The sequence below is a fragment of the Meleagris gallopavo genome, chromosome 2 (genome assembly GCF_000146605.3).
Source record: "Meleagris gallopavo isolate NT-WF06-2002-E0010 breed Aviagen turkey brand Nicholas breeding stock chromosome 2, Turkey_5.1, whole genome shotgun sequence".
Taxonomy (NCBI): Eukaryota; Metazoa; Chordata; class Aves; order Galliformes; family Phasianidae; genus Meleagris; species Meleagris gallopavo.
The window spans coordinates 62,659,157-62,675,600 of record NC_015012.2 but is presented as its reverse complement, the minus strand read 5'-3'; the positions used below and the strand labels follow the sequence as shown (position 1 = coordinate 62,675,600).

The 16,444-nt window shown below is 36.0% G+C and overlaps 1 long non-coding RNA gene across 2 annotated transcripts; it reads left to right on the top strand.

Moving 5' to 3' along the window:
* Positions 1-9,630: 9,630 nt before the first annotated feature.
* LOC109366142 lies at positions 9,631-13,027 on the top strand. 2 transcript variants are annotated; one of them, XR_002112254.2, is made up of 2 exons: positions 9,631-10,041; positions 12,386-13,027. It is a non-coding gene; the product is annotated as an uncharacterized LOC109366142 (long non-coding RNA). The 2 variants fall into 2 exon arrangements; XR_002112253.2 differs by having other exon boundaries at positions 9,631-10,077.
* Positions 13,028-16,444: the final 3,417 nt, after the last annotated feature.

Below are 16,444 nucleotides of genomic sequence, written 5' to 3'. Positions count from 1 at the left end.
TAAGTTGCCCAGATACAAGTTGCTTTTAGGCAGTTCATCTATTATACAACCTGTGTATCCAAATCTCTTAAGATCTGAGGTTTCTAACTACATAAGCTTGATAAACTTCCAGCTAGTCAGTTAGTTGAACAGAAAAAGAAGACAGCAGCTTGGGGAGTCAAGGAAGCTAAGCAGCTGAAGTTGGTTGTGAAGCCAGCAAAACTACTCAACATTCGGTTAAAGTTCTAGAGTAACTAGGTATATCTCTTGGGATGTATCAATTGCACAACACTGTAATTTAAAATAAAAAATTCAGCCTAACTCTCACAAACATACAGAAGTGTGTTCCTTTTTTACAAATACATCAGCAAAGAAACTATTCATACTGTAAAAAATACTATAAGATTGTCAGCTAAAGATCTTAATACCTTTTATACAAAACAGTAGCATAACTAATAAGAGTCTAACGAAATACTATGTGATTCAGTCTACAGAACTAAAGAGCATTAGTAACAAAACCAGTAATGACCTTTTTATGCCAAGAATCAAGCACTGAACTATTTAGCTCTACCCCGTGGAGTATAACAAAGGAAAGCTTTTTCTGTATTAGCATTGGTGTCTTGCACCAACACGGAATACAAACAACACTATTTGAAAGTGTGGCTGAAAGACATTTGACTATTTGGCTAAGAAACATTTTCAGCTCCAAACCAGATATTATATTCTTACATGGCCAGCTTCACTTGGGTCATCTGCTCCAACCAGCAACTCAGTCATGATAGAATGAATGTTTTTCCAATTAAAAATACATACTTCACCTTAATACTAGTATTAGGTGCCAAGTAAATTCTGCAGCACAGAGAATATCAAAACAAATGAGTGGTTTATTCTTTTGAAGTTAACATGGAAATAGGAACTGATACCTTTTAGAAAAACAACAAACTAACATGTCTTGCACAAACAAATTTTATATCTTTGGTAAACCTTCATTTCAGACTCAACAAATGGACTTCTGAGACAGAGCATACATTTAGGTTCATCCAACTGATATGCCTTATTCTCAGTAAACACTTCGGTGCTGCTGCCAGTGCATGTTGATGCTTCAGCCACCAGTTTGAAACAGCCCAAGACTGCACTTCTCTTTAATAAGCTGCAACAAAACTACAATGACAACAACAAATTGTTCATGTGCAACTTATTAATGGTTTGGAACACAAACCAACAAGCCCGACCTACTCTATCAGTAGGTAAATGAGAATTGAGCTGTTCAACACAGAAAGTACTACAGTATGCTGAGAAACAATAACAAGACTTTTCTAAGGACAAGTCATTACCTACAGATAAAAGGGGGATACAAATAGAAAAGTTGAAGTTTACAAGATAGTAACATTAAAATAACATCTTCCAGGAATTACTGTACTACTACAAAAAATTAATTCATATCACCTACTGCAGTACAGAATGAACACTTTCTCCATAACAATGAGCAAAGCATTCATTTTTTCCACCTTTTCTTCCTCTCTGCTGACTAAATAACGGTAAGTAAGTTATATTTAAGTTTGGTTTTACTAGATAGATATCTGCTCCTTAATACATTAAAAATATAGTAGCTTTGAAGTATTTTCCTGGAGGATTTTAAAAAAATAACTGTTCGGAGAAGTTCTCCACAATTGCAAGTACATTCTTATAAATGCTTTACTAACAGATATATGAAGTAGATAGCTGATAACGTTTTATTCCTTCTCATGCATTACTAGCCAAACATTGAACTCCACAAGATAAACTCTGAAGTTTTCTTCCATATAACAATTAAAGTTACATTTTTAATGACATATTTTTCTTTAACTGTAATCAAGAGACAACCCTGCTCAAAGCATTCAATAGGGAAACCCAAGTTACTGCTAAGGCTAACATGCACACTACTCTCTCCTTTTAAAAAAATCATAATATGTATGTCCCTCCCCACCAAAACCTATGGATGTCCATATTATCTCTATTTTTACTTTTCTTAAATAAATAAAATTCTTTTAACTACAAAGAGTTTTTGTTCCCTAGGGAAAATACAGTAAATATAGATGCTTTGTCAGTTCAGTCCTTTGTGTTGCTGGCAATGTAACAAGACTCCTTAAGCCCAGAACTTCAGGCCAGGATTGCTTGGACACCACTGAAATAATGGAAGAAAGAGCATCTGTTCTTCAGCCATCTGGTCTACTGCAAGTCTTCATAAATGCTGGGCCAGCACATTAGGTGCACAATACGACAAACAGAGAAGCGACATATAGAGTCTGCAGCTGTAGCAACTCCCTCCAACAGCATCTCTCCAAAAAAGCTAGTCAAACTACACTAGTCTGACTGTGCTTAAATCCAGATAGAGCAAGAACATGACATTCCTCCCCAGCCCTCAAAATACACTCCCGCTGAAAATTAAGTTCTTAGACTGAAAACAAACCAAAATCTAAAATAATAATAATAATACAAAAAAAGACTATTTCTCTGTTTTATCATTCAGGCTTTCATTATTTTATTACTTTTAATATAAATCAAGGCTAAAATTTCATTATACTGTTTCACCTTCAAACTTAGCTCTGTATGAACTCTTACCATCCCAAGTGTCATGATTTTAACCATTTAGTTTTCATTACATACTCATCATGAAAAGTTGACTGATTTTTTTTTTTTAATTTATCTATGTATGGTCTAGCTGAAACCACATCATTTTTAAATAACCAAGCATGCAATAAACAAGTCTTGTTCCATCATTTAAATATTTTTTGTGGAAATGCTCGCTAATATTGGTATCTGAAGCTAGAATTGTCTTAACTAGTCAGAATAATATTCATTTTTATTTTTTCTTTTGAGGTGGGGGAGGGTAATCAGGGCTGGAAGAGACAGGAGAATAACTGGGGAAATAAATATAAAGAACAAAATGATCAAAGAATATTTAAATTGTAAAAGTTTGCTAGATCTGCGCTATTACAGTATTTCATTCTACATTTACTGCAAGATGTTAACTCCTACTGATCCAGAGATTAATCATACAAAGGTATGTAAGTAAATGTTTTCAGAGTTTCTCACCAAGGTCAGACAAAGAAGGATCTTCATCAAGGACTCAAGTTTTGGGCATCAAGAACTATCCTAAGCAGCAAACAAAATCTCTAAGAGTTGATATCATATAGAATGATTAAAGGAAAATCAAGAAGTCTAATTTCTTCAGCACATGTTGGTGGGTGTTTTTTTTGTTTGTTTTTTGTTTTTTTTTGAAAATGTAGCAGTTCAGAAAATACCGGAGATCTTAAATCAGGGGAAACATCTAAGTATGCTTGCAAGAATTTGTTACTCCTTTTTAATTTTTTTTTTTTTTTTTTAAATGGAGACATTTGCATGCAACTTCATGTAAAATAATTAGCTCAAGGCCTTTTCCTTGAGGCACACACAGGTCTGTATGATGCACATGTCAGTTTACATATACATTCATTCTCTCAAATGAAATTGCCTAGTTCTGACTACTACTGTAAGAATCTGATTATTATTTTTTTTTAAATGGAAACAAAAAAAAACCCTAAAATGGTGGTGTATTGCAAAATAATCCATCAGCTTACAGAAAGTTTGAGAATGATCCAAGTAAGCTAGATACAAATCATAGATTCATAGAATATCAAGAAATACTCTGAAGCATTTCTAAAGGCTATTCTATGGATAATGCAGATTCCAAAGCATTTTTTTTTTTCCTGTAGAATTACAAATGTTACCTTAACTTTAAGAGGCAGTGCAGAAAAAAAAAAAAAAACACACTTTGTGGAGTAAAACATTTAACTGAGACAATCAACTTGCTCAGGTCTAATTACTTTTTCAAAGTTTCAAGCTTAGCCAGCAAATAAGTAAACAATCTACATGTATTTAATTGCATCTATATATACATATATATACATGCACACGTTAAGCACAAGTGTCTCTAACAATTAATGCACTCCTCTTCCCCTACCACAGTCAGGAAAGATTTTGATACCTATCTTTCCCTTCTCGTTCAGTTTTAGCAAGTTCTTTCCCTAAATCGGTATTTAAAGAGGATGTTTCCTATCTATAGCCTAAGGGTTAGAAAGACTGTGTATAATACATCTTCAAAAAGAACATCTCTTCTAATGGAAGTGTAAAGGTTATTTATGATAAGGAACATTAAATACAAGCAAGCTTAATGAATACTGTTGTGGATTAATACCAATGGTCAGCAAAGGACCATACTGATGTTCTTTCATTCCCTTTTCTCAGTAAAAAACAAAACAAAACAAAAAACACAAGAAAAACATCATGAAATATTTTGTGGGTTGAGATAAGAACAGGGTGTCACTCAACAATTACTTCCAAGCTATAGAAAAAGGTGCAGGAAAGTCTAATGCTGTTTATTGCCCATTGTTAACAGACTAGATCAATGAGGAATAAAAAGCACCTTCCTCTCACCTATCTTTTCTATTTCCTCCTCCTGAGCAGGGCATGGGAACAGGAGCTGTGCATAGGCCATAACACTTCATCTATGCCACTCCTCTGTGGTCATTCCCTATCCCTGCTCTAGCATGGGGTCACTCCCATGGGATCCTGTCCCTCCCAAACAGACTCCATGTGGTGTTTTCCTATGGTCTGCAGCACTTCTAGCACTGCTCCAATACAGCTCCATACTACGGGGCCCATCCTCTGGGATTTTACTGCTCCAGCATGGGCCCCATGAGTGGCAGCTGCCTGAACCCTCCTGCCCCTGGGCTTCCTTCAAGCCACATCCACTGCTGTACCGTGGGCTCCATGTGGAGATCTGTTCCACACGCTGCCCATGGGCTACAGAGGGACAGCCTGCATCCCTATGGCCTCTCCATGGGCTGCAGGGAACTTCGGCTCCATACTTGAAGCACTTTCCTCTTTCTACACTGACTTTACTGTCTTCAGGGCTGATTTGCTTTTATCTTCATCCCTCTCTATTGCTACTGTGCAACAGCTTTTCCCTTTCTTTAATCTGCTCACTGGTCATGCTGGGCCAGCAGCCTGACATTTTTGGAGCTGGCTTTCATCTGACATGGGGTAGTGCTGGGATCTACCAAGAGGCCACTCCTGCAGCCCCCCTCCCACCTAAACCTTGTAATACAAACCCAATATACATACCAACAGAGCTAAGTGCATTTCATACGTGATTTCTTTTTCTGACAGAAATTTAAATATTTGCACTTGTTAATTTGCCACAGGATTTTCAACAAGTTCCTAATATACCTCTTATATTTTAGGCAGTCTTCTATCACAGTATAAGGATACAAAACACACTAGGACACTATGAAAAGATTCCAACAAATTAAATGCAATGTAATTAAAATGAAACTTCGATAGTATCCTTGAAGATAAACACTGCAAAAAGAAGCAGAAATGAATAATGGAGTGGTTACTTAAGTATTAAGTAATCACAAATTCCCTTGCACTTACTAAGAAGTTAACTTACTTTCTACTCCAATAACAAACAAAACACATCAGAAAATACAAGGACCAACACAAGCTAAAGAAATCCGAGTTTAAGGCTATGGAAAGAATTACATATTCTTTCAATCCTTTGTCAACATCAAAAAAAAAAAAAGCAATACAAGCTGCCTTATAAAACTCTTAAGATGCGCTGGAAAGAAAATTCACATCTGTTAATACTACATTGTACTCCAGATAGACATAAAATGAGCTGAACTCTCTAATTGATACCCCACCCCCACAATCTGTACAAGACATTGACAAGTGAAATATAAATAATAAATACAACTTCTTCTCTTTTCCAGAATGGAGAAAATTAAGCTAAAAACAAGCTGTGCAGTTTACTGTACTACATAGTTTTTGTTCGAAAGATATGTAGTTTTCTTTAGAAAAGAAGCATAAGGAAGATATACATTACATGAAGGTGTAACTACCAGGAAATTCATCTGTTTCAACATCAGCTACATCCTCCTGGGACTCTCAGCAGGTAATCCACCATTTAAGGAAGGCAGACACAGGAATACAAGATCAGCTATGCATGCATCCCCAATTCGTTATGCAAAAAATTAGATATTTGAATTAGAGAGTCAAACTAATCAGATGACTTCAAGCATGCTTATTTTCACAGCTAAGTACACATAGGAGTTGATGAAAAAGGACAGATAATTCCACTGTGACAATAGGACAGACTTGCGGAAGTAATCTTACACAGCCCTCTAATGAACAAGATTAATTTAGGTGTTCATTCTACACACAGGTAAGAATCAACTATTTCTTCAGACTAGTTAAGCATATATTTGTCATTACAACCCAATGTCCTTGGGCTGGGCAAGGCACAGAATAATTGCCAACATCATCCAATTAAAGCCCCTTTTTGGTTCTGGAATATTAACCTCTAACAATCAAGTTATGTCAGGCACAACCATCACAAATCACAATTAGCTCTAGGCAATTTGCTAAGATAGTTAAATCTTGAGAAACATACTGCAGCACCAACAACAGCAAAAAAGATTTAGTGACAGATGTACAATTCTGCAATCTGCCTCCTAGTGAGAAAGAAACACATTTAACTTCTAATCATCTAACTAGAATATGGTTAACACATCTGCTGTATGATTAGTCCTCACTGCAAGAAAAACAAAACAGGCCAAAGGACTACAACAAGTTATGATTTAGTCACTGAGCTGCATTTTCTTATTTTTTTTTCTTTCATATTTGCATAATTTAACAAAAACTTTCAGGTACAGAAAGTCTCAGGGGAATTTAAGCTAATATATCTGTACTGCATTTGTTTGTGGGTATTTGGACTCTGAAGCAAGGCACAGACAAGTTCTCAGAGCTGAGCAACTGACTTAACATTCAGTAGACAACATTAGTTTGCTGCTGGCAAAACAAACAAAAACACATAGCAGAATATTAAGTGCAAAGCTTCCAAAAAAACAAAAAAGGTAAACTCCTTTTTTTGATTAATCATAAAAATAACTGTTTTTAAAGCATTATATAATATCTCAAGATGCAATTTTCTCATTTCTTTTGAGAGCTATGAAGAATTTTGAATCTAACAGACTTTATGTAACTTTCAGAAACAGAAAATTTTCTTTTAATAAATTTGATAAGACATCTTTGTTTTTCACCTTCTAAATTCTCATAAGGTAGGAAGGTAATTCTTTCAGAAGACTTAGATGAAATTTAAATCCTGAAATAAATCATCAATTTTTTTTTTTTTGTAGAATGTTTCCTAAATTAGCTTTAGGAACTCAAACTTGAATCCATCTTCTAGAATTTTGATATCATGAATAAAACACTGCTTTTCACTTAAATATTCTCTAACATACCTTAATTTGCTAATCAACAGAATACATGGAATAATATCAGTGCTATTTCTAAGTTTCACTTTTCCATCTTTCCATCATTCTTTCGGAGAAGCCAACATCAAACAAGGCACCTACACTGAGGTAAATAATTCATTGCACTTATTTTCACAGCATTCAGTGTAATCAATGTAATAGCTCACGACATAGACTACATAGAAGCCTTGGACAACTGTAGTTTTATAAGTTGAGTGTCTACGGAGATAACAGGTTAACCTACTGATAGATAGAAATGATTTGCCCCTGACGTCACTGGCAGTAAAGTTAAAATAATGAGACAGCCCTGTGCCCAGCACCACGGACAGCAACAGGCTGGCGGCCCGAACCGAGCCCTGCGTTCAGTACCGCGGACAGTAGCAGGATGGTCAGCCGCGCCTCTGCGGGAGCTGAGCGAAACACCGAGCAGGAGATGGTTCCATCACAGCACAAGGCGAAGTGTCACGCGAGCTACCAAGTTTCCAAGAGAAGCACGTACAGGCTCAGACTTCACTAAAATACCTGTGTCAATATTACGTGACTCTAATACCTTTTAATAAAATCAGCTATTGTAGATAGGCTTGAGACTACACTGAATTATTTGACAAGCTACTGGTCTTTTTTATAATTTCCAGACAAGAAAACATTCTTTCAATACAGTTAAACAACTGTTATCCTTTTCTGTAAGAGCCTGTAAGAATTCCTTTTCTATGCCTGAGAACAGCAGAGGCTGAAGAATTACTAGCAAATCTAGAGCCCAACACAGTATGTTAGTCAGGACTCCAATAACATCTTAAGAGGCATGCTCACCAAAATTTGATGTGGGTACATCTCTGAACAGCATTTTACTTTTTTTATATTGTCCAGTAAGAGGACATGTTATTACTGCCTCCAACTTTGCCAAGCTAAGTTTTCTGAAAGCAGAAAATTAACTTTCTCACATGACTAGTGAACATAGGCCCATTAGAAATACACACACACACAAACACATATGCGTGTGCGCATGTGGGTACTTATATATAAAATAACTGACATTAAAGAAAAAGATTTATTTTATTAAGCATGTATCTATAAAGAATAATCTGAAGTTTGGACTGTAGCAGCTGTGACTTGATAATCTAGAAGAAATGGTAAACAATACAAACCAATAGAAATTACATTTGTTTTAGGCTCTGTGCTTATGCAGAATATGGAAGAACACAGAAAATGGCAAGGCCTGCCCGAACATGAATACAGTACAGTGTTACACTGTAGATATCCAGAGGTGAGGCAGAACATACCCAATACACCAAATTATGAATGATCTACACAATTCTGTAGAGATCCACACGACAAAGTATGAAGCAGAGCATGAAACTAAATGCAAGACAAGAATCCAAGGAGTAGAGAGAATGGACACAGCGTTGTTTCCAGATCAGCTCAAAGAACACGCAAACTGATCTTACTATCAGATTCCAGCCTCTATTAGGGCCCATTTTTTGCACTTAAATCTATGTAACATCTATCTCAGCAAAAAATAAAACATCATATGCTTAAAAAAAAAAAAACTAACATTTTTATGCCACAGGAATTTAATTGACTATAAATAAATACTACAAAGTCTGATCCAGTTTGGCCAAACTAGTGAACAACTCAACCAAAACAATGTCTCAAAAATTTCAAATTAAGTTTCACCACTCAGTGGCACAACATAAATGTATATGCATTTATATATACATGATGTACATGATGTATATAATCTTAAAATAAGTCATACAAGTAGCATATATTGTAACACTGCAATACAGGTTGACATTGGAAAAAAAATACATGGGTAGCTTAGAAGCACATCTCAGCTAAATTATTACCATAAGATACAAACAAAAAGGCTTTTCTGAAGGGAAGCCTACGTTTATTAATACAGAGCACAGAAAAATAAAAACAACAAACCTATTTAAAGTTCTTTCATCTATTCTTTATTACTAGAACAATTTATCACCATTTTCATTTCTCAAATTTTAAAATGACAATCATAAGAAATTACTGCAGTACATTTCAGTACAAGCTATCCAAACATATTAGCTTTCATTCTGGATAATATTAGATCTGAGAAGGCAGTCTCAGACATACCCTTTGCTAAAAGTTACAGCTTTTACTCACATCATGAGCAAAATCATCATTCAATTAATAATCTCTGGATTACAGCACACCTGTTTTCTAAACACATTATAGTTCAGATTTCTAGTTAAAGGAAACTGGCTGAAATAATTTCTTTCATCTTATAAAAAGTAAAATAAAAATACATTTATTTATTTATTGCCATCACCTCATACTTCTTATATTAGCTAAAAGCTTGTGTTTCATTTAGCAAAAGCATCTTGAACAAAAAGGACTTTGTGAACTTTTTAACACTGGCAATTTGTAAAGGTTGCCATTTTGAACCGACCCAAGTGACAACCTAAGTAAAAGGCTGTTCTGTATAAGTTTCTATATGCAGTTAAAAAAGCCACTGTAAAGAAACAAAGAAACAACAACAGATAAAGCATTAAATACAGTAAGATGGTTAACTGCTTCAGACTACCTTTCTTTCTTCTGGTTATTTCTGCAATGTAGTGCCTCTGGTTACTGGTATGACACTGATGATGTCATAGAAGACTACACAATCTTGCTTACCACTGCCAGCCTTGTTCAAGCCAAGAAACATACACATCTGACTTCATAGCACTATGTAGAGTTTTACTGATAAGTAAGTCTACAAAAAAGAAAAAATCTAGCAATTAAGGTAATGAACTTCCCCTCGCCTTCTCGTTGTCAACTCCAAGAGAATGAAGTTTTCCATGTAGATTCTTCACAAGAGACTTAAAGATTACCAAGTTTCCCCTCCCCATTTAAAAAAAAAATAAATAAATAAATAGTGCACTACTGCACTGATAGAATTGCTTTAAAGCAACCCTTAAGTCCTTCAACAAGAAAGTAAGTATGATGCTAAAGCTAACCACTTCTGCTTTTAGGTCTGAAGAAGAATTCTTACACAATTCAATCTTTGTCCTTAAACCATCATAACTACAGAAAAGTTTCTCCTCTGTGAATAACCTTTGCTAAGACCACAACTACTGTAGACAGTAAGGACATAGTCAGAAAACAACGTGAAGAGTTAGAAAGGGGAGGTGGAGAAACTGTATTAGCAGGATTTAAAATGAAAAATCTTAAGATATCTGCTTCAGAAATATCACCTCTGTTCCAACTAAAACAACGTAACATCTCTTCCAACATTACTAGCTGGAAACATACAAAAAATTTTGAAATTCAAGCCTGTAGTCAAATCATACCCTTTTTGAAATTTCAGTCTTTTTCATGCAATGCTGGAGCTTCAAGCAAACACTGGCCTACTGCCAGTGTTAACAAACATTGGAGAGATGACATAAGGTTGCTTAAAAAATGAAAAATGAATTTTTTGAAAACTGTTATTGGCATCAGCTACCACATGATGACAGCTAATGTCAAAACATTTTGAGAGGCTCTTTTAGATTCTCATTACTTTTCTATTTTTAAGGGCTCTTCTTTTAAATTCCCATATAACCCTATATATAATGAAGCTTATGTGAGAGATTTAGATATTTTGTTTATTGAGGTTGAATAATTTCAAATAAAATCTGACAAAGTTCCACTAGAAATACAACATTTTAAGTATTCTCATTAATAAGCTAAATCTTATAGCTACTGCCATAGAACTGTACTGTGTTAGCTGAGGGAGGGAGATCTCTAACCTTTCAGGCCAAAAAGTTCACACAATAAGAAGCACAAATGTGAATTAAAGGCTATCAAATTTGTTATTTATTCTTTGAAATAAATATACGAGGGCTGCTCTGAAAGTAATGCCTCCTATTTTGCTACATTGGCCCACAGTGTCAGAGGTGGATGTTGATGGTACGGCAGTAGAGGTTGAACCTTCCAACCAATATTCCATTACATTTTGTTGCTGTGTGACAGATGGGCAGTCTGACAAAAGTGTCTTATAATGGAAGTGAGTATAAAGGAAGGGTGTGTCACTGAATTCTTACATGTTTAAACAACTGCACCCACTAACATTTGTCAGTGCTTGTTGCACATTTATGGACACACAACAGTGGAGGTGAGTACAGTGAGGTGGTGGGTGTGCATTTTAGCAGTGACAGCAGTGACATGAAAGACAAGCCACGTTCCAAATGACCACACATAGCTATCATACCACAAATTGAAAAGCGCCTCAATCAGCTCACCTGTATAAATCAGTGGGTTACAGTCAGAGAACTGCGTAAGGAGCCAAATAACTGCTTTGATGCATTGAAAATTATGGTAGCAAAATGGGAATATCACAAAGTTTGTGACAAGTAGGTCCCACGAATTCTCACACACATACAGCAAGAATGCCATATGCAAGTTTTTCAAGACCTACTGAGCCAGTACAAGGCTAAAGGTGACTGATTCCTGGATCACATCATTACCAGTATGAGATTGGTGACACTACTATGAGTTCAATTCAAAACAGTAGTTCATAGAATGACATATGAATTCCTAATTGAAGAAAAAGTTGAAGAAGCCCCCAGTGGGAAAAGTGATATGCAATGTCTTTTGAGATCGGAACAATCCTTCCAGACTTCCTGGAACCCAGACAAATGATGAATCCTGATCGCTACATCACCACAGAGACTAAGCTGAAGGCTTGAACTTCCAAGTAAGGCCAGAGGAGAAGACAGACTTTCCCTTGGAACATGATAGTGTCAAGCCCTATACCAGTTTGAAGACTGTAAAACATTCTGCCAATCTTGGCTGCACTGTCTCCCTATGCCCACCACACTCCTGACTTCCATCTGGCTCAATGAAAGATGGAGTGTATAGGCAGTATTTTCCCAACAGTTACGCTATCGTAGCAGCTGTGAAAGAGTGGGTCACCACTGCTGGTGCAGATTTCTGCAAGCACAGCATGCGGACTCCTTCATTGCTGGTGAAAATGCATAGTTAATGGTGGTGACTATGTTGAAAAACCGTGTTTTGTAGCTGAGAATTTGCTTTTTCAGATTGTGTTACTGTGTTCTTTGTATCTGTTACAGCTTCCATGGAAACAAAAAGCAGACGTCTGGAGTAACCTACATATTACTACATGACCAAGAAAAATGCTATGCTAAGTATTAAAATATATTTGCTAAGAATATCTCTTTAAAATAGGATGATAGAGAGGAAAACAAAGAAGAAAACTATTTTCCAAATTTATACAAGATGCAGACGGCAGGATTCAGAACAGAACTCTAGTCTCAAGAGTCCCAGAATCTAGTTTGTTTACTATTTTATCTTTTTTGGAATCATCCCAAAATTTAACTATTCTGCTCTAGGCATGTATCAAGGGAAAACATCAATTTTGCTGATTTTTTTTTCTTGTTATGAAATTGACCAGCCAAATAGGAACTATCACTGTAGCGCACCTGTATGGCACTTACAGACTCTTCCTTCAATTCATCTAAAGTTTCTGCAACTAGGATCTAGGAAATTTCCGCAACCAACTCAACATTCAAGATTCTCACCATATAATGCCAGAGTGGATCACCTAAAGTACTTCATTAATGTCCATAGTTTATGTTGACATCACAAAGCTTGCAGAACAGATTTTGCACACAAATTTAAGATGTGAATTTCTCAATTACAAATGCTTAAGCAAAAACTACAGCATAGGTGCTATGGGGACAAAAAAAAAAAAAGAAGCACCAAAACAAGCCAGCAAGACCATTGAACTTGTACTCTCCAAGTAACCGTGAAAACAAACCCCACTCTCCCGTACTGACAGGATCAAAGCAACAACTTAATTTTTGTTTCCTATTCCAGTTGTCTTATGCAAAGTAATTAAAAATACATATGCATATTTTCATCTGCAGCAAGCATAATTCAACATTGCATTAGTACTTCAGCACATAGTAGTACAAACACATATGCAATCTCATAATCGCCAGCTTATTCTTTTTGGCTTTAATCTTTGGTGTCAGATGCTACTTTATCCCCATACTGGTACACAGATCTTTCAACATGTCTAAAATAAGGAGCTTATCCTGAAGCAGAGGTCCAAAAATTGCTTCAGTTACAATTTCCGCAGTTTTTAAACATGACATGAGCATCATGTTATTTTTTTAAAGCTGAATTTCTAGCTACTGACTTGTTTTGCCTTCTCCTGTGAGTTAAACGTATTAAAGTTACATCAAGTTATATTTTTTTCAAGAGTAAAAATACAGTTAAGCATTTCAGAAGCATGCCCAGTGAAACAGAACTGCATTTTATTTTGCCTCACTCTGAGTTTTACTGAGTAAAACTAAGCATTAAAAACAAAATTCACTTCTTTCTTGGTATTCTCAAATGGTTTCAACCAAAACATTAAATTCTCTTTAAGTAATGTGAAAATATAACATAGGAATTCTAACTTTGAAATTTTACATTCACTTCATGAATGACCTCCATTTCTTAAGGGGAAAGCATTTTCTTTTGCTACTACTGACAGCTCATAGAAAAAGCTAAACATGAATTGGAAAAAGTTCAGAGTCACATTTCTTTTCTCAGAAGATACAAGCTGCCCAATTAACTATGCCCCCTATGTATTTATATTTCGTTTCACTGCACTGTGTTGGAGGTTTTGTTTTGATCAGATAAAATACCTGACTCCAGTTCTGAATCCACTGGGACTTGATAGATCTTCGAGGCAGTTTCAGAGAAAAGTATGAAGATCAAAAAAAGGGAGGGGAGAAGAGGGGAGGAACAGCTGGAAGGCACAAGATTTTATATAAAGATATTACACAATCTGATGTATATGTAATGGCATACTTATTAAGAAGTTCCTAGAATACTTAAAAGTAATTCTATACATACAAGTGAGTAAGCATCTGACAGAGCCAGACCTGCAGAATTTGGCCAAAAGTCCTTCACAGAAGCACTCTTACATCTTTTTTTCACATCATTCAATTTGGATAGCTTATTTCCACAAATCTTCTGCAAAGTAAAGTTAATTCTTTTGACAGTTAACTCTTGTTTATAGAAATTAAGTATCATGTTTATTGCTTTTCCCCTGCAGCTAGATTCCCTTCATAGGCTTCACATCCCAGAGCAGGTGGAAACTTCTTCAGGGTAAAATATACTCCTTACGTTTTTTTTTCTCTCTCTTCCAAGCTTCCATCTCTGAAAGGTCAAGTAACAAGCAGAAACACCAGGCTAGGACTCTCTAACTGGAAAACCATCAAGATCTGCACCTCTATCTCAGTGAAATTAATGTTTTAGAATACTTTTAAATGTAATCTTTAAATTCTTTATTTTGCTGTTGCAGTAGGTACAAGAAGAGTATTTTCATTATGCACCCTATTTTATGTTTAAAAAACTGGTTCTCTAGCCCAGACCTTTGGTTTGTGAGGATCAGCAAAAGTCACAAGTTTTTCCCCTGGACCTTTAAAACAGAACACAAACACAGAAAGTAAAATCTCACTGGACTCTGCAAGTAAACAAATATGAGAGTCCAATCCCACAAAAGCCTAATCCACCAGTAAGATCTTTGTACAATCACAGCTAATTTACAGTTATTGAAATACATAACCAGAAGGCCACTTGTAGCTTCTATTTGCAGCATTCTGAAACCTTCAGCAGAACTGGCATGCACAAAATCTTCAGAATGTTAAAAGAACTCTATTACAGATCATAAAAGACCTTACGAGTGAGGCACAGTACTTACTTCTACTCCCTTCAACTCTTTCAATACAGAAGTTCAAAGTATTCCAGCACTATGCATTTATATCCCCATTTAACTCACACTTGTCTCAAGCCATCTGAAGTACACTAACTCACAAAACACAGCACACATGTCTAGTGATGCGGAACTCATGGCTATACACACATGGTTTCACAACAGAAATGGAACTCTGTTTCTGAAATCAGCTAAAAACTGATGGGTAATTCCTAGAGAAAGAAAGGGAAAGATATCAAAGGGCACGCAGAAATAAAAACTGTTATCTGAAAGAATTTGCACATGTAACTGGCCTTAAGGTAAATCTAAAATACATTTATGCTCCCCAGGTACTTGTTGCACCTTTCAAGAAGCACAAGTCTGTAGCAATATCTTCAATATTCTGATTCATAACTCAAACAAACCACAGTGATTTTTAAATTGATTTAAATTCTTGTTTTCTTCTTAAGATATTAAAATTTAAATTTGACTGAAATTAATATATCAATTTGAATTTAATCTGAATTTAAAACCCAGCCAAAATATCCCTTAGTCATCAGTTTTCCAATAATGTAAGGTGTGAAGTGGTCCACAGTAAACACTATTTCACTGATCACTTCAGCTGTGCATAAATATGAACTGTCTCCACTGGGTGATTGCTGGCATTCTTCATCGTCTCTATTCGTGGTTCCAATGAAATGTCACCTTCATCCATCTTAGCCCACACTTGAAGAATGCTAGCATTCCCCCATAGTGCTTTTAAAGATACCTGTAGATGTTTTAAATATGTAATTATTGACAGTTGTTCCTTGTGTATTCTCATTAAGAAACGTATTCTGCCCTTCACTTCCTAAATAATGGTATTCACTTATGTCTTGAGCATCATACAAGAGAGATTACACCACCACAGTGTTTCTTTCTTTCATTTTTAAGTTATTCTAAATAAGTCTTAGCTACAATCAGATCTGAATTGTGAGGCCTGCCAGCCTTAGTAATATGCTTTTAAAGCGTGTTCCAGTTTGACTGCGGACTTTAACAAAGATACAATGTATTTCCTATACTGGAGATGCTCTAAGGGAAACTGTTAAGTCAGTAATACAGGGTTCAAGGTATGGTCACACATCACGCCACCTAAGGCATTTGAGACTTTACTAAACGCCTTAAATGGGAGCACCTCTCTTCAGCAAAAGGACAGCAAGCACCACTCGAATTTCTCTATTTAACAAGACTCAGAGAAAAGGTTATTGAAGAGCTAGAAAACAGACTCGCTTTTTCATAAACAAATAGCAAACATCAGCCTACCAATAAAGGGCTGACCACGATGCCTGATCGCGCCAAACTGAGCCCGGACACAGCGGATGGAAGGCGATGCCGCAGGGCTGCCTTCCCCACGTCACCTCCCTTCCCCAGCTCCCAGCGCCGG